Genomic DNA, 24,612 nt, shown 5'->3' on the forward strand with positions numbered 1-24,612 from the left:
ATCAAGAGGTCAGGAGTTCAAGACCATCCTGACCAAAATGGTGACGCCCCATGTCTGCTAAAAAAAAATACAAAAATTAGCCAGATGTGGTGGCATGTGCCTGTAATGCCAGCTACTCAGGAGGCTGAGGGAGGAGAATTGCTTGAACCCAGAAGGCGGAGGTTGTGGTGATCACGCTACTGCACTCCAGCCTGGGTGACATAGTGAGACTCCGTCTCAAAAAAAAAAAAAAAGAAATATGAATATTATATAGTTCTAAGAAGTCTCTTCCTATTAAATGGTTGGGGGCTGAAGCAACCAAAAGGAGACGTGAGTCCCCTGCAATGGACCTACTTGAAAAGTTGGCCATTGAGACTTGTACACTGATTCAGGAGTATATGTAACACTCATCATTTGGACCAAGTGTTTATTTTGAGGAACGGGGACTTGTAATGAGGTGGGATTTATTAAAGATAACATTGTTTCAGTATCAACAAGCATTTGGAATTATTCTTCATTTAAAATAATTTGTATTTTTCCCAGAGTGTTAGTAAGACCCAAGTTCCCTGAATTACTCCTTTCTAACTTTTCCTCCTTTATCTGTTGTTTTATCCTCTTTATCCTTCTGTTGTAGTTCTCAACAATTCTTTTTAAAGTGGATGGGTGTTTTGCAGTAATTGCAAATTGGGGGGTTAGATTCATTTAGAGTTTTACTGAGAATATTTTGATGGTACAGGCTGGATGGATAATTGTTTTAGTTGCAAGTTCATGATCTTATCAGCTTTATTCTTTTCTCTGGCCTCTTTCTCCTTTTCTTCTTTAGTTAAAGTACAAGACAATTGGTCAGTAAGATTTACCAAATCATCTTTGAGAAATAACTCAATTAGTTCATTTTTCTCTTTATTGTTAGTGCTAATTCTTCATCTAGCCCATTTATAAAGCTAGAATTGAGGAGTTAATCATTCTGATGATTAGCATAACCTGCCTCAGATAAGCCTGAATATTGTGTAAACATCTTTTCAAATCTTTCAGAATATGACATTACTGACTCATCTGGATTTTGTCAACATTGTTGTATTTTATGCCGGTCGACTACCTTTTGGAAGATTAAAGGCAGGGCTGTAAGAAAAGCCTTTGCACTTTCAGGAGCACTCCTGTGGTATTCCTCTTAACATTTATGGAAATCCTCTAGGAGATTTCTCAGGAGGCTTTATCTGTTCAATTTTCAGCCTTACTTTCTAAAACTAACATGTGAATTAGTTGACATCAATTCAAATAGCCAGGGTCATAAGCTTGAATATTTAGTTCAAATTGTTTAGCAAGCCAATAGAGTCCTGATGAATGTCAGGAAATTCCTTAACTGTGCCTTCAAATTCTACCTTTGACCATGGTCGATAAAGTAAGGCAGGTCTCTTCTAGCCCCACCATCAGGCATTGACTGTTCATGAAACTGAGCCAGAACAACAGAGGAAGGGGAGAAGGAAGGGAAGGCAGATGGGGGTAAAGTAATTCAGACAGTAAAGGGTAAAGAGAAAGGGGAGCTGAGGAATGGGGAGGAGAAGCTCCTGAGGGAGGAGAAGCTTCAAAAGGCTTTGAAAATACAGAAGTTGTTTGACAATCTTTCGTTTTTCCTCGGCAAAGAAGTAACTTTATTAGAACCTCTTTTGGATGCTTCCAAATACCACTGGAAGTAACTCTTACGATTATTTTGTTTTATCCTAGAACCGGCTTTTTCTAATTGAGCATGCAAATAAGTTATTAATAGTTTAGGCATTTCAAAGGTACCTCAACTTGGCCATTGTAATTTAGATTCATCACAGGTTATATGAGACGTTTTTAAAAATAATTACAAGAGGTGGCATCATAAGTATTGCATATGAATCTAGCTGGAGTTTCTAAAGTCAGACCTCTCCTTAAGGAAGACTTGGTTTTAGACGGCTGATTGCCTATAATTTATATTCTCTTTTTAAGTGACCAAAAAGCAGAAAGGGAAAGATATTTTGGATCGAATGTACTGCCTGTGGGACTAGCTCCCGAAGGTGTCACCTTTGGGTTGGCTCTCCCCTCCTACATGTTGTGGTAAAACCCAGAAATTCTGGGCACTCAAAGCACTGGGAGATTAGCCCTTTATGTGGGGTTTCTTCCTGTATGTTTGTCTTTGGGGATTCCCTAGGGGACCAATGCTTATCAGGACCTACAAACTCTGACACTCTCACAAGACCTTAGTCACCTAAGGTGCTTTCTGGCCAGGAGAAACACTGTCCCTTCATTTTTGGGACTTATCACGTTCTCATTAAGGCTTTTTTTTTTAAATACATTTTCAGTCACTCAAAAGAATTTAATTGTGTCAATTTGAACCAAGCTTCAAAACCTGGCCAGTTTGAAACTCTCATTTTTGCTTAAGCCACAGACATTTAGTCCCTCCTATTAAAGAGAAACAGCTTTTTCTTTAACCAGGTTTTGAAAGAAAGAAAATGTTGCAAATTTTAGCAAGTAAGTTCGACAAAACCTTAACCTCAAAGAAAAGTGAAACCACAAACCTGATAACAGCAGAATCTTGAGAGAAATAACAAACAAAATTCCTTCCTTACAGCAGCAGAGCTTCAATTCGAGCCCTGTTGAGCATGGAATCAGATTGCTTTTGTAAAGTTTGGATCTCACCTAAGCCAGGGATATTAAAAAACCCCAGAGGGGCTCCACCAAGCGGTCCCATAAACTCTGGTAAAAGATGGTTGGACAGAAATGGTTCTTCTGGTACCAGGTGCTGATTAATGAAGCAACAGGAGTCAAAGGAAAGAGCCCACTTTGGATTCCGTCGGATTTACCATTTTGTCAACCTGAAATAATTGAAAGAGTCAGAATCCAGTTTTAAAACATTTTTTCAGGCAAAAAGCTGGGAATGATCATCCAGGAAACACAAACTGCAGAGAAATGGAGTTAGTGCTCCGAAATTAAAAGCTAAGACCCGCTGGATGTGGTGTCTCATACCTGTAATCCCAGCACTTTGGGAGGTCGAGGCAAGTAGATCGTTTGAGGTCAGGAATTCAAGACCAGCCTGACCAGCATGATGAAACCTCATCTTAACTAAAAATACAAAAAAATTAGCTGGGGTTGTGGTGCATGCCTGTAGTCCCAGCTACTCGGGAGGCTGAGGCAGGAGAATCACTTGAACCTGGGAGGTGGAGGTTCCAGTGAGCCAAGATTGCACCACTGCACTCCAGCCTGAGCAACAGAGCAAGACTCTGTCTCAAAAAAAAAAAAAAAAAAAAAAAAAAATTAAGACTTTCTTATATAGGCAGAACACAAAGAAATTTTGAAGGATTATAACATTTTCTGTACAAGACTAGTTTTTGACTTACAGTAATTTAATTAGTTATAGTTTCTTTTCTGTAAAGCTTATTTTCATTTTCTTTCTAATTTAAAAGAATGATTTAACATTTCATCCTAGACAATGTGATAGTCATGGAGTCTTGATATGACAGGGAAAAGAGAGAAGTTAATCTTTGATAAAGATCAACATTTAAGAAGGAAGGGGACCCTTTAGTTATCTACAACATTTTACACCTTTTAGTCATTTGTGACTGCACCCTTTAGTCATGACATTTTATACAATATAGGCAAGGAAAAAAGCTAATCAGAGAAACAAATATTACACCTGTCTAGGTTATAGCTGCCTGTTTACATGACTTGGGTTCCATAATCATAGTCCCTTAGGGCTCAAAATATTTTAGTTCCAACAGCTTAGATTTTGATTTCCTTATTTTCACAGCTCCTACTTTGACAAATATACATCATTATGATGTGGAAGCCTAGGTTTGAAGTAAGTCCTTAGACTCCTTAAAGTGCATGCACAGTGCCAGCCCCTGGTACCCAGCCTCTGCTCTGCAGCCTGCCATATTTTTCCACCCCTGGCTCCAACCCATGCCACTCTAGGCCTCACGGACATACCTGTAGACAATGCAGCTAGCAGTCTAGGCATGTCCCAGTCTCATCTCTTTAATTCTCTCACTTTCTTGGCCACTCTTCAGGCTCCTAGGTCTAAGAAAGAGGTCTTCCAGGTCAACAAGTTGGTTCATGACTCTTAAATGTATTTCAAGATACCTGTTACCCTGAGAATGGTCTAGTGGCAGTGGTGAATGAGACGGCTGCTGCTTCTGGATGGACACATAGCATTAACCCTGAAGACAACTCAACATAGATAGTCAGAAAGAGTAAGGTTAGAGTTGGAGCTTACAAAACGTGGAGGCCTACAACGGGGGCCTTTCTTGCCTAGATACAAGGGAAGCCCTTGTGTCTTTACCTCAAAGTCCTGTGTTTTTATTCTTTACCAGGATAACTCTCTGTGATATAATTGTTCAAAACATTTTATTATCCTTCAAAAAAGAAAATTTAAAACATCTTAATTTCTCATCCCATTTTCTATTTTAATCAAAACAGATAATCAGTTGTTGGACTGACTAGTTCTATAACTTTTTTTCAGAATAAAATGCATTTCAGCTGCTGACAATCTAAATTCCAACTGCATATAACATTCTAAATGAACACATACATCTTCTTTTTACTAGACTATGAGACAAGTATGCTAATTTAAGATTCCAAATAATTGGAGGGATTTATAAAACTTGGAAGTCTTATAGAAATATTTATTAAAATTTTCAATATAAAATATATGGTAAAAGGTAAAGAAGTGGTAGTTGTTGTAGTTTAATAAATAAGCTGAGAGATAAATTAATAGTCATCTTTAAGCTGATGAATGGTACTAAATTATGTCTCTGACTTTTATGGTGGTTAGTGCCAAAATTTTGAAAAGTAAAAATGAAATCAGTAATCTAGATTTCTCTAATTGTATAAATGCTCATTACAGACATCACCCGCAATCCACACAAACCCATCCACATGCACATATCTCAATAATTTAATCTGTTACTCTTATCCAAATATTTACCTGTATGTAGTCATCACTCTCATAGGTATCACTCTCCCTTTTCAAATACTGTTTCTTCAAACCATTCCATTTTCCCTTTACTTAGAGTGGGAGCAAGTATGAATATTAGGTTCTTTGGAGTTCACAAAAGTCTTTTCCCCAATTCTCTCTTAACTTTATGATACCCTATGAAGTATATATTATCCCCAATTCACTGATGAAAAATTTAAGCATTAATAGCTTGAAAGAAATTGAATAAGACACAGAACAATTATGTGGGAGAGCAAGACCTCAACCAAGAAATGAGTACATGCCCAGTGTCCCTTGTTTATGTCATGTGTCTCTCAAACAAAAAACATGAATTCCTGAGCGAGCACCAACATAGAGATAAGAATGTTTTAAAGGATTTTATACTTGAGCAACACCCAGTTAAAACTATTAGTTTGGTGCAAAATTAATTTTGGTTTTTGCCAACAAAATAGCAAAACCACAATCACTTTAGCACCAACCTAATGTAAGAGATCGTTGGAGAATCACAAGCTGCATTTGCTTCTGTCCTCTGAATTCCTGCCACCCTTGTTTTATGCTTTATCAAATTCACCTGTTGCTGACATTCACCTCTTCATCTATATTTGTTCTTTGTGTCAGTTATTAGTTTATTCGGACTCCCTCCCATTATCTTTTATGTGCTCTGATAAGATTTGTTTTGTTATTATTTAGTGAGAAAACTGAGGCTCAGAATGAATAACTGCCTTCTTTACAGGTCACACAACTGGGAACAGTTAGATCCAGAGCCATATGATTTCCACTGTATCGGGCCAGTGAAAAATTCAAGAATAAATAACCTAGAAAAAACAGGAAATATTGTTGTAAAACCCATATTATCATAACTGCTACAGTTGATTGCTTTCATCTTACATTTAAAAGTTCCTCAGAAATTTAGTTAATGAATTAGGCCTTAACTAAATAGGGAAAGGAGCGACAGCTGCCGATGTACGATAGGCATGTTCTTCAGCCTTTTCAAATATAAAGGCTTTATTTTAAAGTAAATATTTACAAAATTATTGACCACTACATGATCGTAGTCATACTTTTAGTATTCATTGATTACAAATATTTTTTAAACCCACAATAAATTCAGGCACATTTTGAAATAAATTCGGGTTTCAATGGTCTATTATACCTACATACGTTAAAAAATGGGTGGTATAATATAGGCATGTAGAATTTTAACTACACGTTGCTAAGTGAGAGGCTCCATATTATATGATTCTATTTATACTACATCCTGGAAAGTGCAAAACTATAGAAGCAATAGAAAGATTGCCGGGCATCGTGGCTCACACTTGTCATCTTGGCACTTGCGTGGCCGAGGCGGGTGGATCACAAAGTCAGGAGTTTGAGACCAGCCTGGCACAACATAGTGAAACTCTATCTCTACTAAAAATACAAAAATGTAGCCAGGCGTGGTGGCAGACACCTGTAAGCCCAGCTACTTGGGAGGCTGAGGCAGGAGAATTGCTTTAACCTGGAAAATGGAGGTTTCAAGATTGTGCCATTGCACTCCAGCCTGGGCGACAGCACAAGACTCCATCTCAAAAAAAATAAATAAATAAATAAAAATAAAAAAAATAAAAAAAAAATAATCAGTGATTGCCAGGTATATAGGGAGAGAGAAGGAAGGTTGAATAGGTAAAGTACAGAGGATTTTGCAAGTCTGTGAAACTATTATTGTACTAAAATGGTGAGTACATGACACAAGGCATTTGTCAAAACTATGGACTCTCACTGCACAAATAGTGAATCTTAATGTATGTAATTTAAAAATAAGAGGTTGAGGGATCTCAGAATGTGACAGAACATCTAACTTTATTACAAGTGTATAAAACAACCTCTCTGGAGAAATAGGTGGGAAAGTGCTGATCAAAATAACTTTAGAAATAAGAGGAATGTATAAAACTGAAGGCAAGAGAAACTTTATGTAAGCACAATATTCCAGTTTAAAAAGTTGTTTGGCTTGGAATTACGGGTTAACAATTCTACTACTGCTATACATGTACAATGAAATTGAACAATTATGTAAATGGCCATTGGTGGGAACCAGGTATCTTACTGTTGGAGGGGAAATTTACAGATACACAAAAGGAAGAGGGACAATGATCCATGTGGCAATAAATTAGAGTTGAAGATATCAATATGAAATCATTTTTAGCTTATTATACACACATATTGTTGCATATAGAAGTATTTATAGATGTGTGTTTATACATGTGTTAGTATACACATATATATTTCATTTTTCTGTCAGGTAATATGGCCTGGAAACAAGTATAGTAGCAATGAGCACACTTAGAGCCCAGATTTTGATTTCTAATACCATTCTCCAATAAAAAGGCAGCTCTTCTTTGAGAAATAGCTGATTGTAGTACTAGGGAAGGGAATATGTAAGATGAGCCCTGCAGCATATTGTAGTAAGAAGTCAGAAGACAGAAAGTAAGAACTCAACATACACACATTCAATGTTAGGAGACAGGAGCCAACTGAAAGAGCTCCAGTGGCCAAAGCTGGAGCAATTTGAGTCTGGAGCATCTTGTAGTGTCAGAAAATAAGAAAGTACTCAAAGCATCACACACACACACACACACACACACACACACACACACAGTCAATGATGGAACACAGGAGCCAACTGAAAGAACTGCCAATGGCCAAAGCTGAAGCAAATTGAGCAAATATATGTGTGTGTGTATATATGTGTGTGTGTGTATATATGTGTGTGTGTGTGTGTGTATAATATTATAATCCAAACTTAAATATCCATGAATCCACACTAACATAAATGATTTAACATATAATTAAATGTGGGAAAAGAGACAAATTTCCCATTCAGAACAACTATATAGTTTATGTAGATAAATTACCCCCAAGAAGGTGAAGCATAACTACATGCTCCTTAAGTGTGGGCTGCATATACTGACTTCTTTCCAGAGTATAGAACGGTAAGGTGGACAGAAGAGTAACCTCACAGTGAAGAAACCTGACCAATGAGTGAGAAATTTTATTTATTTGATCACTCAATAACTCTTGGTATACATATTTATTTTAGATGCTGTTTAATAACTCTGTAACTCCATGACCTATATTTTGGATACTTCTTAGTTCATAGGGAAAATAAAGGCAATGTTCTGAGAAGGTTCAAAGTCCATTGAAACAATATTAGAATTTCTGCTCTAATCATGATGTAGTAACTGGTACCAGAATTGCCTCCCCAACAAAAATAACTATAAAACTATAAGAGTTATATGAAACAGGCAGCCCAAGATTGTAATGCTTTACAGAAGGAAACCACATGAACTGAGCTCCATATTTTCCCTGGCATTTTGCCTGGGAGTAATTTCTGGAGGGGTAGTATAAAGAAAGAAGGGTGCGGCAATGATCAGAGTTCAGACATACTGAAGTGCCATAGTGTGGGGAGGGTATCAGAATGTAGGGAGCCCTGCAAAGGGTGGCCCAAATCCCTGTGAGGCATCTCTATGGGTTTTGGCCAAAGGCTTGGCTGTGCATGCACAAGCCTAGGCAATCTGAGGCCTCATCAAAAGTAGCTTCTGTGAGACTAAGAGCTGAACAGGGATCGCAGAACTATAATGGGTAGAACAGTGAGCACAGGTAATGAAACTCTAAGAGATACTGGTGCTCCAGCCAAACCACAGTGGGTAAACTATACTGAGATCTTTTATCAATTGGTTTTATCCCAGAACAGCCATTCTTATAAGTAAGAACCACATCTTTGAGTAAGGACCATACTCTAGGACTAAGGATTAAGGATAAAACCTAAAGAATCCCATCCTAATGGCTGGGCATGGTGGCTCACACCTGTAATCCAAGCACTTTGGAGGCCAAGGCGGGTGGATCACCTGAGGTCAGGAGTTCAAGACCAACCTGACCAACATGGTGAAACCCAGTCTTAAAAAAAAAAGAAAAAAAGAATCCCATCCTAACAAACAATAAGCCTAGCCTGAGAAGCTCTAAAGAATCCAACAATAATTTAACTGCCTTCTAGAATAAAATAAAATGTTCTTTAAGAAGACAGAATAATCCAGAATCTGCATCTTTTACAATAAAAAATATATTTTTTTAAATGATTCTATAGCTTAAAAAGGAGAAAAATGAGATTCATAATCAACAAAAAAAACCAATGCAAACAGGCTAGAAGATAGCCCAGGAGTTAAAATTTGCAGATAAAAACTTTAGAAAAATATGTCCAAGGATTTAAAGAAAACTATGGACACAATGGGTAAATAAGGAATCTCCACAGATAAATGGAAAAGAATGTTAAAAACTCAAAAGAAAATTCTATAACTACAAAGTACTATCTGAAATAAAAGATAAATCATTGAATAGGATTAACAATAGATTAGAGAGAGCTCAGAGAAATGATTAGTAAATTTGAAGAGAGATTAATAAAAATTTTACTAATAAAAATTAGTAAATTTGAAGAGAGACAAATAAAAAATTTGAAGAGAGACTTTTAAAATCTGAAAAGTACAAAAGAAAAAGACTGAACAAAGAAAAAACCTTATGTCTGTGAAGCATTAAGCAGTTTAGTATACATAGAACTGGAGTCCTACAAAAAGAAGAAAGGAGTCTGGTGGGAAAAAAAGATTTTTATTGAAAAAATAATGGCTGACAATTTCAATTTCACAAATTTGATTTAACAAAAGAAAATCGACAGATTCAAAATGTTTAGTCAAGCCTCAAAAAGAAAACCACATTTGAGTAATCATAGTCCAATTCCTCAAAACCAATTATAAAAAGAAATGCTTTGATAGTCTGTATTAGTTTTCTATTGCTATGTAACAAATTACAACAAACATGGGAACCGAAAAACAATACTCATTTATAATATCACAGTTTTTAATGGTTGGAAGTCTGGGTGGGCTCAGCTGGGTTCACTACCCAAGGTCTCAAGAGGTCAAAATCAAGATGTTGGCAGAACTGAACTTTTATCTGGAGGCTCCTTGGGAGAATAATTCTGTTCCAAATTTATTCAGGTTTTTGGCAGAATCCAGTCCCTAGTGGTTGGATGTCTGAGATTCTTGTTTCCTTTTGGTCTGCCATTCAGAGGCTGCTCTCTGATCCTAGAAATTACCAGCATTTCTTTTCATGTTACCTTTCTTTTCATTCACCTTCCATAGTCAATGCCAACAATGGCACATCAACTCTTTCTCACACTGAATCTCTCTGATTTCTTCTTCCACATGTTTACATTCTGCTTACTCAGATAATCCCCACTCTGATTAACTTAAAGTCAACTGATTAGTAATCTTAATGACATCTGAAAATCTCTTTTGCCCTATGATGTAACAAAATCAGGGCATGATAGCTCATCATATTTACAGATTTGTGAATGGCAAATGGGGCAAGGAAGAATTTTAGTACTCTGCATGCCCCAAGTGAGAAAAGAAAGTTTGAATAAAAGTAATAATTATGCCTGATTTCTTATCAGAAAAAAAATGTGTGACAGCAGACAATAGAAAAATACTTTTAAAGACAGAAAGATCAGAAAACAACTGTCAACCTCAAATTATATATCTTTCAATACATCCTTTAATAAGAATATATTAACATCATAATTCTTATATAATAATATTAATATGTACTTATTAAATGATGAGATAAAATTAAAAAGACACTTTTAGGTAACTAAAATCAGAGAGAATTCATGAGATTGCACTATAAGAAATATTAAAAGAAGTTATTCCAGCTGAAAAGAAATCATGCCAGACTAAATTCTAAATTTCTGCAGAAAGAAACAAAGAAAATTAAATATGATAAATATGTGGGCAGATACAAAAACCTATCTTTTTTCTTACAATAATTTCTTTAAAAGACAACTGGCTTTTTGGAGTAGAGGCAAACACAGTATATGCCATGGGCCAAATCCAACTCTTGGCTTGTATATGTATGGTCTGATACTAATAATTTTTTTAATTTTTAAAAGATTATAAAAATGAAATGTAAGAATGAATTTAAAAATGACAAAAATTAATAATATGCATGCAGACCATATGTGGACATCATAGCCTAGAATATTTACCACCTGGCACTTAAAGGAAGTTTGATGACCTTTTTTAGAGCAAAAAATACAATAATAATAACATTTCATTATGAGGATTATAATAAATATAGTAGCTACATATATAACAACAGGAACCATGAAGGATGGAAAAAAGTAAATGAAATTACATCGTTGAGAGATTTTTTTACATTTTATCTGAATTTTAAAATTACAATGTTAACTCTAGGAAACTTGTGATAAGAATGTGTGTTGTAATTTCCAGAGCAATCACTAAAAAAAACAAAGTCATATGTTTAGAAAGCCAAAAGAGGAACCAAAATAAAGCACTAAATAACCTTTTACATACATAAACTAACACTCAGGAATAGAAAAAAATAGAAAAGAAAACAAATTAGAAAATTAGAAAGCAAGTATAAACATAGTAGAAATAAGTCTAGTAATACCAATAATTTTATTAAATATATTTGGATTAAACACTCAAAGTAAAAAGCAAAGACTGTCAGACTACATAAAAATCAAGACTCAATCATATGTTATATGCAAGCTACATGCTTTATATATAGAGATATAAATAGGTTTTAAGTAAAAGGTTGGTGCAATGGACTGAATTGTGTGGTCCACAAAATTCATATATTGAAGCCTTAACCCCTTCCCCACCAAGTGACTATATTGGAAAAAAGAGTGTTTAAGGAGATAACCAAGGTTAAATGAGGTAATAAGGATAGAGCTCTGATTCAATAGAACTGGTATCCTTATAAAAAGAAAAAGACACCAGAGATCTATCTCCTCCTACCATGTATGCATACAGCAAGAAAGAGGCCATCTGCAGAGAAAGAGAGCCCCTCACCCAAAAACAAACCTTGCCAGGTCTTCATCTAGGACTTTCAGCCTCCAGAATTTTCAACAAAATAAATTTCTGTTGTTTAAGACATTGAATCTATGGTATAGTGTTATGCCACCCCATGTAGACTAATGCAGTTCAAAAAAGGTATACAATACAAACAGCAAGAATAAGGAAGATTATGTGAGTATATTAATAACATTCATCAAGACAAAGGGTTTTACAAGAAATAAAGAGAGACATTTCAAAAATGATAAGAGTCGCCTCCTCAGGAAGACATAAAATTATAAATGTGCATACACTAAATACAAAACCAAAAACAGATGAAACTAAAGGGAGAAATAGATAAATACCCATTGTTAGGAATTTTAATACTCTTAATAATTGATAGAACAAGTAGATAAAAATCAACAAGGCTATGGAAGATTTGAACAACACTATGAACCACCTTGACTTTATTGACATTCATGGAACACCCTAACCCAAAACAAAAGAAAGCACACTATTTTTAAGTGCACATGAAACATTCACCAAGATAGGCCATATGCTGGGTCATAAAATTAGTCTCAATAAATTAAATATATTAAAATCATCAAGAGTATGATATCTGACAAGGGTGGAATTCAATTACATATCAAATAACATTAACATCTTTATAAAGCTCCAGCTGTCTGAAAATTAACCATATGCTTCTAAATAAACTAGAATTTAAAATAAAGGATATTGGAAATTACATGTTTTGAATGGAATGATAGTGAAAGCATATGAAAATTTTTGAGAGGCAACTCAAACAGTGCTTAAAAGAAATACAGTAATTCCTCAATATTCTTGGGGGATTGGTTCCAGGACCCCCACAGATACAAAAAGCCACAGATACTGGAGTCCCTTATGTAAAATGGCATAGTATTTGCATATAACCTATGTGCATCCTCCCCGTACTTTAAATCATCTCTAGATTACTTATAATAACTAACACCATGCCTACACATCACTTCATTCCCATGGAGTAAACATAGTAGTTAGCATGCAGTAAATTCAAGTTCTGTTTTTGGAACTTTGTGTTTTTTTCCAAATATTTTTGATCCAACATTGGTTGAATCCACATTTGAGGAACCCACAGATACAGAGTGCTGACTTTATATAGCTTAAAATTTTTATATTAGAAAAGAAGAATGGTGTAAAATTATCTGAATTTCTATCTGAAGATGCCAATAAAAGAAGTAAAGGAAGAAATAGTAAATACAAGAAACTAATTAAGAAGAAAATACAAAGTACCAATATCAGGAAGAAAAGAAGGACTATGACCTCTATAGATGTTAAAATGGTAATAAGAAAATATTATGAACAATATTATGTTAATACAATCTATAATTTAGGTAAAATAGGAAACTTCCAATACAAATTGCCAAAATTAACAAGTGAAGAGCAGGGATATAAATATTTCTGTACCTACTAGAAATTAGATTTCTCATCAAATGCCTTTACACAAAAACGCACACACACACACACACCCCAGCATAAATGTTTTCATTAGTGAATTTTATCAAATCTTCAGGCAAGAAACAATACCAGTCTGATACAAATTTTTTCAAAAATTAGAACAGATTATTTTCCAAGTAGTTTAAATGAGGCCACCATAGCTGTGATACCAAAACCTGACAAAAACATTATAAGAAAATTACCGCTCAATAGCTCTTATAAATATTGGTAAACTAATTATCAGCAAATTGATTGATTCCAGCAATATATAAAGAGGATAATACATCACAAATGAGGTTAATCCTAAAAATGTAAGGTTGCTTTAACCTTTGAAACAATCAGTATAATATGCTGCATTTACAAAATGGAGGGAAAAATATTATTACACTGATGTGGAAAAATATTATCATTTCAGGAAGATGATGAAAAATATTACAAAAAATCCAATACTCATGTTTTATTTTAAAATCAAAATCCTAGCAGACTTTTTTTTTAATTAAAAAGAGTTGAAAGCCAATTCTAAAATGTGTATAGAAATTCAGATTCTAGAATAGCCAAGACAAATTTGAAAAAGAGCAAAGTTAAAGGATTAATACTGCCTTATTTCAAGACTTATTTGAAAGCAATAGTAACCAAGACAGTATAGTATTGATGTACAGGAAGACTAATATGTCAGTGGAACTGAAAACAGACTTCAAAAATAGACCCACGGAATTACAGAAGAACTATAAAGATGCCAATGAGGATACAATTTTTTAAAAAATAAATGGTGTTTTAAAATGAATAAAGCATATAGAAAACAAAAATACTATCTTTCACCATAACCAATAAATAATTCAAGAAGGAATTCAGGAACATTCTAATTTTAATCTTTTCGTTATTTTGAAATATACAATAAATTATTAACTATAGTTGCCCTATTGTGCTACTAAACATTAGATCTTATTCCTTCTGTCTAACTGTATTTTGTACCCATTAACTATCCCTAACACAAAGAAATGAAAAATGCTTGAGGTGACAGATATCCCAATTACCCTGATTTGATCATAGCACATTGTACTCTTTTATCAAAACATCACATGTGACTCATAGATATGTACTATTATGTATCTATAATAATTAAAAATTTAAACATTTTAAAGGAATTCAGTAGGTTCACATAATTTAAGAGGCTTTTTAATTTTTGTTTTTTGTTTTTGTTTATTAATTTTGTTATATTTATTTTAAATACAATCTAAATCTATAAACCTTCTGAAAAAGAAGTTATAGGGAAATAAATATCTTCATCGCATGGAGATAGGCAAATTTTTCTTAGGCATCATGAAGAAAAGCAATAGCATAAAAGAAAAAATGATAAATTAAGCTTCATTAAAATGTAAAATGTTAGCTCATCAAAAGACACCATTAAGAAAGTTAATAGGCAAGCCACAGACTGGGAATACATATATAGGTCTGAATATTCAAAGAATTCCTACAAATAGAAATGAAAAAGAAAAACAGAATAAATATGGGCAAAAGACTTGGACACTTTGCAAAAGAAAATATACAAATGGTGAAAAGTACACAAAAATTTCTCAGCATCATTAGGGAAATGTAAATGAAAATCTACTAGAATCACATTCTGCACACCTGCTCCAAAGGGTAAAATGTGAGACAGATGATACAGAGTGTTAGTGAGAATGTGGACAAACTGGACCTCTCAGACGTTGCTGGCAAGAATAATGAATGCTATAATTTCTTTGGAAAACTCTTTGGCAGTTTCTTATAGAAGTTAACTATATACTTACCCTGTGACCCAACAATTACACTCTTAGTTATTTACCCAATAGATTTTAAAACAAAAGTCCAAAAGGGTCTTCCACAAGAAAATTGGAAACAACTTTATTTATAATAGCTCCAAACTGGAAACAACCCGAAGTCCATCATAGGAGAATGGATAAACAAATTATGGCGTATCCACACAAAGGAATGCTTCTCAACGGTAAGAAAGAAAGAATAAACCACTAGGATACCAAATAATATCAGTGAATCTCAAAATCGTCATGACCAAAGGAAGCCAAACATAAAAGATGACATACTATTTGATTAGACTTATGTAAAGTTCAAGAATATGAAGATAAAAATCAAAATAGGAGTAGCTTATGAAGGGTGGGGATTTATTGGACAAAGTTAGTGGAAACTATCTGGGATAATGAAATTGTGTTATATCTTGACTAAGCTGTTTAATTTGTCAAAGTTCATTGAATTATACGTAGAAGATATGTATATTTCTCTGCATGCAAATTTTACCTAAATTTTTGAAACTCAACAACGTAAAAGTTGAATAAAAACCATCTTCCGAGGCCTTGGGTAACATATTTAGACACACAACTACACGTGAGCAAAGTAATGAGCAGAAAATCTAAAAAGAGTAGGCAGAAAAGTTAGACAGTGTCATGCCAATACCACCCAAGCTGTTTACAGCCTGTCTGTAAAAGGTTTCTCACAAGTGGAAAAACAGACAGGCCCTGTATTTGCACTGCCAACTTTGATTATGGAGGACACCATGGGGATTGGACAATCTGCTGCCATTACTGTCCCTCATCAGTAAACCACTTCAAGACTATCCAGCAGGTAATTTTTGAAAAAAATCTTTGCAAAGCAAATATTGCAGAGAAACATTGACAGCTCTGGTCCTATAAAAGGCTATATAAAGAACCACTCAATGGGAAAAGCTGTTGATGAATTTGAAAGACTGTTCAGGGTATCTGGTGAGAACAGAGTGTGAGTCCAGACGGAAGAAGTAAATCAAAGTACACGACCAGATTGAGATTTTTTAAATCTGAACCATGAAGATGGCCTATATCTTGCCTTTCTTAGGAGAAAAGTGCTGTAACCAAAGGGGCCTCTCAGGGAACTTAGAGACACACACCAAACTCTGAAGAAAAGAATTAGCAAGATCACAACAGGCCGGTACTATTTTTGAATAGTTTTACCAGTAAAACAGACACCTATAGTCACTTTAAAATTAAATTAAAATATAAGCAACTAGTTTATGGGAGCTCTATGCCAACAGTAGGGCAATTTCAAGGCTGAATTTGATTCATGCACTGGCCAGGAACAGGAAAAAATGCAAAATGTCAAGAGATGATGAAATGATACAATTACAGCATTTTTCAGGGTAAAAAAACGAGTAAGACGCAAGATGACAAAAAAAGCCCATCTTGGAGAGGTTTTATCACCATCAACTGATAACCAGAGCAGTTGTTGATTTGTGCTGGCCATGTTTGTAAGATCTCTGTTTCCTGGATTCTTAGTGAGATGAGCATGCTGACCTTCTCACTGATCGTGCTTATAAAAATAAATCACAGTCTACTAGTTTAACTGAAGCTATATATCCATTTTAAAAAGTAATTTCTTTGCAAAAGAAAAAAAATAGTACATGTGAAGATGTAATCAGCATCAAGAGAGTTCAATTAAAATCCCTCTCTCCTTCATTTTAAACAAATGGAAGGAGGTAAGCTTGAAATTGCATTTGTAGTTTTCATGCAATTTTACTTATAGTACATAAAAACCACAATCTCTACTGTGTCTTTTTTAAAAAAATCTAAGCTCAAGAGCCACTGAGAAAGGACAGATAGAGCTGATCAAAATCTAAAAGCAACCAAGCCTCAAATGCCGTAGCAGTCTTCATTTTGTCATAGTATGAGTGCTACTGTAGTTATGAAAGGGCATTTAGCAATTGTAGCTGCATGAACTTCAAGCTGGGAGAGTAAATTACAGAAGTTCACAGCCAGGATCTATGCGGATGAAAAATGAAATGTTTTCTAGAAGCCAGTTGGTGATTGGGAGATGGCCTTCAGGGACCTGCATCACAAATGCCTGCTCCTTCCTTCCCTTCCCTGGGGGCTTGTGGTCAATAAGGCTGGTCCGCCCCTCTTTGACCAGCATAAGCTGGATGCTCTCAGCTAGCCCACGGACTCAGTGGACCTCAAGGAAAGGGAAATGCAAGGCTTGTCTCCCTGCTTTCTCCAGTCACAAGAAGGATTAATGCTGCCTTGAATTGCTAAGGATAAAGAATGCTTTTTCACTAGGGACTGTATTAGTAGCTGGAGGCTTCCATTATGTGAAGAAAGGAGCTCAAAGATCAATAGCATGGAGTTGGGGGGAAAGGCAGTCTTTCTTTCGTTTGCTCTCTCTACAAATTCCTTCTCCTATGCTGCAAGACCTCAGATTTGTTCTTCTTGGGAGTACCTTCCATCACCATGTTGTAGGGTAAACCTTGTCCTGTTGCTTTCTGACGCCCTCAGATGGACAGATCTTGGAATCCAGATGCTCTTCTCTCTGGACACATTATGTTAATTTGCCACCACCTGAGAGATGCATTCCTCCTGCACCATCCTCCACAAACAATAATGCTGATGGTGCTGATGGTACTAATAAAGCCTAAGAAAAGAAACTGAGCTAGCTCTGAACTAGACATTGGGAGGAAACTTTCCAGCCTTCCCTTTCTTCCGTCTCTTGCTAGTCTGCCTGTATCTAGACTAGCTAGCTCACTATCAAATTGCCTTGAGATTGAGGACCCAAGCCTTAGCCACTAATTACTGTACTATTTCATGTAGAGTGATGTTTAGAAAGGGTCTCTCCTCTGAACGCCACAGCTGTAACGCCTATTTCATCCTTAGTGTCTCCATTTTGTATCTCACAGATGCTTCAAACTTAATGTGTCTAAAATAAAACTCTCCTCTCCACCCAACCTATTTTTATCTCATTCTTCTCCATTTTAGTAAATGCCACCTAGCTGTTAAAGGCAGACTTAAAAATTATTTTTTACCTCTGTCTCTTTCCTAACCATTTCAATTCTAATCTCTCTCAAAAAGTCCTGCTTATACTACCAGCAAAATATATCTTGAGTTTGCCACTTCCAGACTAGGCCAGCATTGCATTATCTCTTGTCTTGTCTCTACGATGAGGTAATAAATATTTGTTGTTTTAAGTCGCTAAGTTTTGTGGTAATTTGTAACACAGTAATAAATATCAAATAGAGTTTAACTCATCTATAAAATGTGCATAATAATACTTAACTTGTAAAACTGTTTCAAGGATTAAAAATAATGTATCATAAGCATCTTACATATCATAGGCATTCAATAAAGAGCTGAGCTTGAAAAATGAAATACAGTCCAATGAGAAATTGGAAAGAGATACTATCCCAAAACTCCTGGGCAGTTGTTGAATGCTTATTGATATTATGTAAATATTTTCCATCTAGCAAGGGTAAAAAATTCCTGAAAAGCTCAAAGGAAAATTGTATTTTATACTCCATTCATGTGTTTCCTATGTTTTATTTTCTTTTTTCAGAAAATATAAAACAACTCCGTGAATATGGACATCATCCAATTTATTCATCACCATCATCAACAATAAACACTTGCCGAGTGTGTTATGCTCAGTTTTGCCCACAGCTCCCCAGATCCTCCAGCATTAAGGATGCTCATTCTTCACAGCCTGTTCCCAACAACTACTGTGTACCCTGTTGGAGCTGTTCAAGGCTAGGGACAATCAGTGAACTCATGTAAATTGTAAATTGTGTGCTTTGTTCTGGGATTTCTCCCATTTATTTTGGACATTGCAATACTTTGTTTTGAGGGACTATTACTCCTCAAAAGGAGTAATAGACACTATTACAAGTGTCTCTGCTCTTTCCTCTTCCCTACTCCTTCACTCCTCAGAAGTGGTGGGCATGGGACCCAAACTGATCAGAAGCCTTCCCAGGACTTTTTAAATTGAAAAAGGGGCAAATAAGGGAAATGGAGCATTGCTACTGCTAACAGTCATGACTAGAGACCTGTGGAGCAGGTTGGTCTGAAAGAATGAAGTTGTCATAGGAATGGGAAAGAAACAAATCAGAGAAACCAACACAAAATGCTCTGAAGTGTTCCAGTCTCTGAAGCTTGCTTTACCCTTCTCTCTGCAGTAATTTGTTTATATGCATCAATATATTTCACTTTCTGCTGTTTAAAATTGCGTTTCTGTCCCTTAATATCCAAAGAACCCTGACTAATGGAGCTAGGCATGCCAGCAATGAACCTGGAAGTACTAGAAGGGTAAGTGGACACTCAATTCAAATTAGAATGGAATGTTGAATTTGATGAGGTGACCTGAGTTATTCAGCTATAATTAAAAAGTAGGAGGGGAATCTATGCCAATTCAAAATGTAAATTATTCAACTTATCTTCTGAATATATTTGTAATAGTTACTCTTTGTTGAAGTAGAGCCCACATAGTGAAAGCTGCACACCTCATGAATATACAGCTCAGTAGATTATCCCAAAATGGACATACTAGGGAACCATCATCCAGATTAAGAAAAAGTGTCACTATCACCCCAAATGCACCCCTTAGTATTAGTGTGCTGAGAGGTCAAAGGAGGTTTCTTTGATCTCATCTAAAATTAAGCTAGAGGGGCCTCAGAGAGCCACGCAAGCTTGATACAGGCCCTTGGAGTTTAAGTGACCTCACAACTGGCATGTAGTAAGCCCTAAAGAAGCTTGGGCAAGAGGTATGATGGAAGCTGCTCCTTCATGAGCGTAGACTTAACAGAGCCAAGTTGAGAATGAGTCCATCACGTGCACAGACAGCAGGGCAAAGATGGGTGCCTTCCCAACACCAGAAGTAGGCTTCGCGAAAGGTCTTGGGTCCATCAAAACTGAGTTTGTTTTAAAAAGAATCCCATTCAAGAATGACTTGAGGGGTAAAAGGCCCCTAAAATGAGAAGTGACAATAAAAGCCTAGAAGTTATGAGGTGCTAATGGAGATGGCCAGTGGGAGGACCCGCATGGCTTAACTCATGGCAGATGCAGTCAGGGGCAGTCAGTGAGAGATGTTCTCAGAATGCACAAACATGTCACATGGGAGAGTCCTTAACACAGAGTCAAGCAAAAAGAAGGAGACAGGAACAAGGTTGCTTTTATATGATACTCAAACTCCAACAAGTCCGGCTTGTTTGACAAAACAGATTCAGGCACGAGTATTATCTTCCCTACTCAATGGTAAGCACTCTGAGAACAAGTGTGTTTTGTTTACTCCCCACCTGGTGCTGACCAGATGAACACATACTTACTGGTCAGCACACCGAAGTGAGTTTTGATTCACTGCCTGCTAAGGGAAGATAAACAAAGTGTCAAATACAGATGGAGCAAGGAAAGGCTAGAAAATGAACGTGAAGACAAGAGTTATTCAGCACATCCAGAGATCTAATGCTGTTTGTTGCTCTTCCTTTTTTTTTTCTATTCCCTTTCCATGCCTCCATGACTGGAAGCTGGGGTGGCAGCAGAGGAGGAGGCCCTGATCGGAGGAGGAGGCACGGAGGTTGATGAGAGCAGAGTTTCTCACTGTTGGAGAAGGGATTTGCAAATGTGGGACAGGTACTAGTGGACATAAAAATGTGTGTGCGTGCATGTGTGTGTATGTGATATGTATAATTATGTATATTCCTAGATACTTACTTTCTAGTTCTGTTCCTGAAGGGCCTCTGAGTAACCCCAGAAGCAATGAGCATAGTGAGGGTCCAGATCATGACTCTGAGAAACCTTCCACTAAAACAAACAAGGAGACCTCAGAAAAATGGCGGACTCAGGGATAGAACAGGGAAGTACAAGATACACCTGTACCATCTTTTTTGTGGCAAAATGTAAAGATGTGCTTAAGGAATAATAGGCACATTTCAGAAGGACACAGGAGCCCAGCAAGAGCCCGTCACTGACAAACTTTGGAAAATTTGAGCATCAAAATAAATAATTGCAGAAATAGATTGCAGCCCTTTGAATAAGATAGAAATCTCGAAGTACATCCTGGCCTTAAAAATAAATGAATGAATACGTTTATATGACTTTTCCTTAAATTATTATTCTAACTAGTAAGGGTAGAAGAAATAATGGAGGCAGGGCCCAGTGACTCACACCTGTAATCCCAGCACTTTGGGAGGCCAAGCGGGCGGATCATGAGGTTAAGAGATCGAGACCATCCTGCCCAAAATGGTGAAACCCCGTCTCTACTAAAAATACAGAAAAAAACAAAATTAGCTGGGTGTTGTGGTGCACGCCTGTGGTCCCAACTACTTGGGAGGCTGAGGCAGGAGAATCACTTGAACCTGGGAGGCGGAAGTTGCAGAGAGCTAAGATTGTGCCACTGCACTGCAGACTCCATCTCAAAAAAGAAGAAGAAGAAATAATGGAAACAAAATGCCGCATCAGTGGTGGTTGATCCAGGCGGTAGCCTTCCAACAGATGCTTAGGCTGGGAGCTAGAGGTTTGATGGGGAACAGGATGTCAATAGTCTCGGAGTATCTCTCTTCAAAATACTTTTCAGTTACAAAAGGAAACATGGGGACTTCTAGGTGAATAAATCTGACAAACATCCACTTGGATGTGATCAAGGTTAACATCACCAGCGGTGGGACAGATCAACTCCATGGGGCCCCTGTTACAGATTCACTGAGATGAGCTCACCATCATTTCTGTGATATTCCCCCAGGAATGCACAGCTCGAGACTGGACACAAAGAAGAATCAAGCACCCAGATTGAAGGATGAAACTGTCCTTCCACAGAATGAAACTGTCAAGATCCTAAAGACAAGGAAAGATGAGAAAACAGTTGCACATTAAAAAGGACAAAATACATATGACAACTAAAGGCAATATATGATTCTGAACTGAATCTTGGGCCAGAAATAAAAAGAGACATTGTTGAGGTATTTGGAAAAAATTTAATATGCTTCATTAACTAGATGTTATTGTTGTATTAATATTGATTTACTGATTAAGGTAGTTGCAGTGTGGTTATGCAGGTGTCTGCCAACTCTCACCTTGTTTTGGAGATTTACATACTGCTGTTTTTAAGGGCAAATGGAATATTATGACTGACACTTGTTCTTGAATAGTGCAGCAAATGAGTAGTATACCAGGGAGGCGTGGGAGGGGGGGCGGGTTGTGGGGGAGAAAAGGGAGGAGAAACAGAGAGAAAATGTGATGAATACGATAAAATGTTTACTGAAGAGTAAGACTGAAAGGGGTAGACAGGAGTTTTTTGTTCTGTTGCAACTTTTCAGAAAATGTGAAATTACTTCAAAATAAATTATTAAAACCTTTAAAATATTATTTTAATTATTTATGCCTATATATTATCATTTATTTGATTCATATGACAAGCTCACTAACTGTTATGAGTTGAATTGCGTTTTCCCAATATTCATATGCTGAGGTCCTAACCCCCAGTACCTCAGAATGTGACTTTATTTGGAAATGAGTCATTGAGGATGTCAATAGTTAGGTCATGATGAGGTCACATCGGATCAGGTGGGCCCCAATCAGCTATGACTAGTGTGATGTTAAAAGGGGAAATTTGGAGACAGACATGCACACAAGGAGAGTGCCATCTGAAGATCAGGACAGAGCCAAGAGATACCAAAGACTGCCAGCAAACCACCAGAAGCTGGGGTGAAGACAGGGAACATATTCTTTCTTAGAGTCTTGAGAGGGAATCAACCCTTACAATACCTTCATCTCAGGCTTCCAGCCTCCAGAACTGTGGGAAAATCATTTCTGTTGTTTAAGCGGCTCAGACAGGAGCACTTTGTTACAACAGCTGCAGCAAACTGACCACAATCTCTGAGTATCTACGGAAATGAAATGAAATGACAGTGTTACACAGTAAGATGCAACAATTAGGAGGGACTTTAAGACAGTTTCTTTGGATTAGGAAAAGAAGAGAATTACCTGAATTGCATAAGTAAAGGCATTCCTTTACTTATTGAATTAATGTTTGCATATTTTTGATGTGACAATCTCTGTGGTAACTACAGGGACACAGCAGCCACTATACAGATGAAGCTCTTGCTTTCATGGAGCTTATATTCTAATGGAGGAAGGGGGAAAATAAACAGGTGGTCATAAGAGAAGAAATATAAAATGAAAAAGGATGAGGAGCTGTAGAATAATAAAACCTACTATTTCAGGTGTGTCAATCTGAGAAGACCTCTCAAAGACTCAAATAAAACGAGGGAATGGGAACGAGCTTTCCACTAGGGAGAACAGCAAGTGAAATACAGGCAGGAATTTGGAGTATTGAGGAACAGCAGGAAGGCCACTGTAGCTGAAGCAGAATAAGAGATGGAAAGAGTAATTAGAGATTGCACTGGAAAAGTAGCCAAGGATGAGATCATGGAGGAACTTTAGAGCAAGGATTCTAAATTTTATTCCAAGTGTCAAGGAAAGCCATTTCAGCGTTTTAAATACTAGAATGACATAAATAGATTTATATTTTCAAAGGATTCCTGTGGCTGCTGTAAGTAGCCTGTAGGAGGCTTGCATAGAATAAGGAGGCCCCTTGGGGTCCTGGGCTCAGGAGCTTCTGTTTGCTCCTCCAGACCCTCTCTGGACCTGTCTCCACACTGGGTCCCTAGAATCTGACCTTTCTGTGCTATGTCACAGTTTCCTTGACTTCAGCTCATGGGAGCCGCCAGCAGAAAACTGAGAAGAGAATGCGGTTGGTGCATTAATCCTCCCTGCTCCCTCCCTGCTAGGTTGCTGAGGGTTGGCTGCATCTCCCTACCAAGGCCACAGCTGCTTTCAAATAGCCCCTAATTTCCCTGAGTTTTGATATCTGCTTGCTCCCTTTGTCCCTTCAGGGTTTGGGGTGAAAATCACTTCCTATTTTTACTAGCTTTGGGTGATAGAACATTTCTTTATTGGTTTCCTTAACCCTACCTTCACCTTTTCAAATAATGTCTTTAGCTTCTCTCCCTAATTCCTCAGTTTGTGTGTACTGTCTTTTAACCCTGCCAGATCCCTGACTGACACTGAGCTATTGCAGTAATCTGATGTTGTCTTGGAGTAAAGTGGCATCAGTTAAGGTAGAAAGAGGTTGGATTTGGAATGTATCTGGAAGGTGGAGTTAATGGTATTTGATGATGGGTAGGCTGTGAGGCATAAAAGAGAAAGAAAACAGGATGATTATAAATTTTGGCTTGAATGACTAGAGCACAGAGGAGAATTTAAAAGCAGCTTTTTGTGGAGATGGGGTTTCACCATGTTGGCCAGGCTGATCTTGAACTCCCGACCTCATGATCCGTCTGCCTAGGCCTCCCAAAGTGCTGGGATTAAAGGCGTGGACCACAGAGTGAGACTCCATCTCAAAGAACAAAAAAAGCAGCTTTTGCAGAGAAAGAAGAATTCAATTGTGTGCACGATAATGTAGAATGTTATACAGTCAAGTTTTAATTTTAAGTAGATGGTTGTAGTTGAAGAAAAAGGCCAAAATTGGAGACCTGCC

The sequence above is a fragment of the Aotus nancymaae genome, unplaced genomic scaffold, assembly GCF_030222135.1.
Source record: "Aotus nancymaae isolate 86718 unplaced genomic scaffold, 86718_ANA_hifiasm-v0.15.2.pri h1tg000033l, whole genome shotgun sequence".
In the NCBI taxonomy this organism is placed as follows: Eukaryota; Metazoa; Chordata; class Mammalia; order Primates; family Aotidae; genus Aotus; species Aotus nancymaae.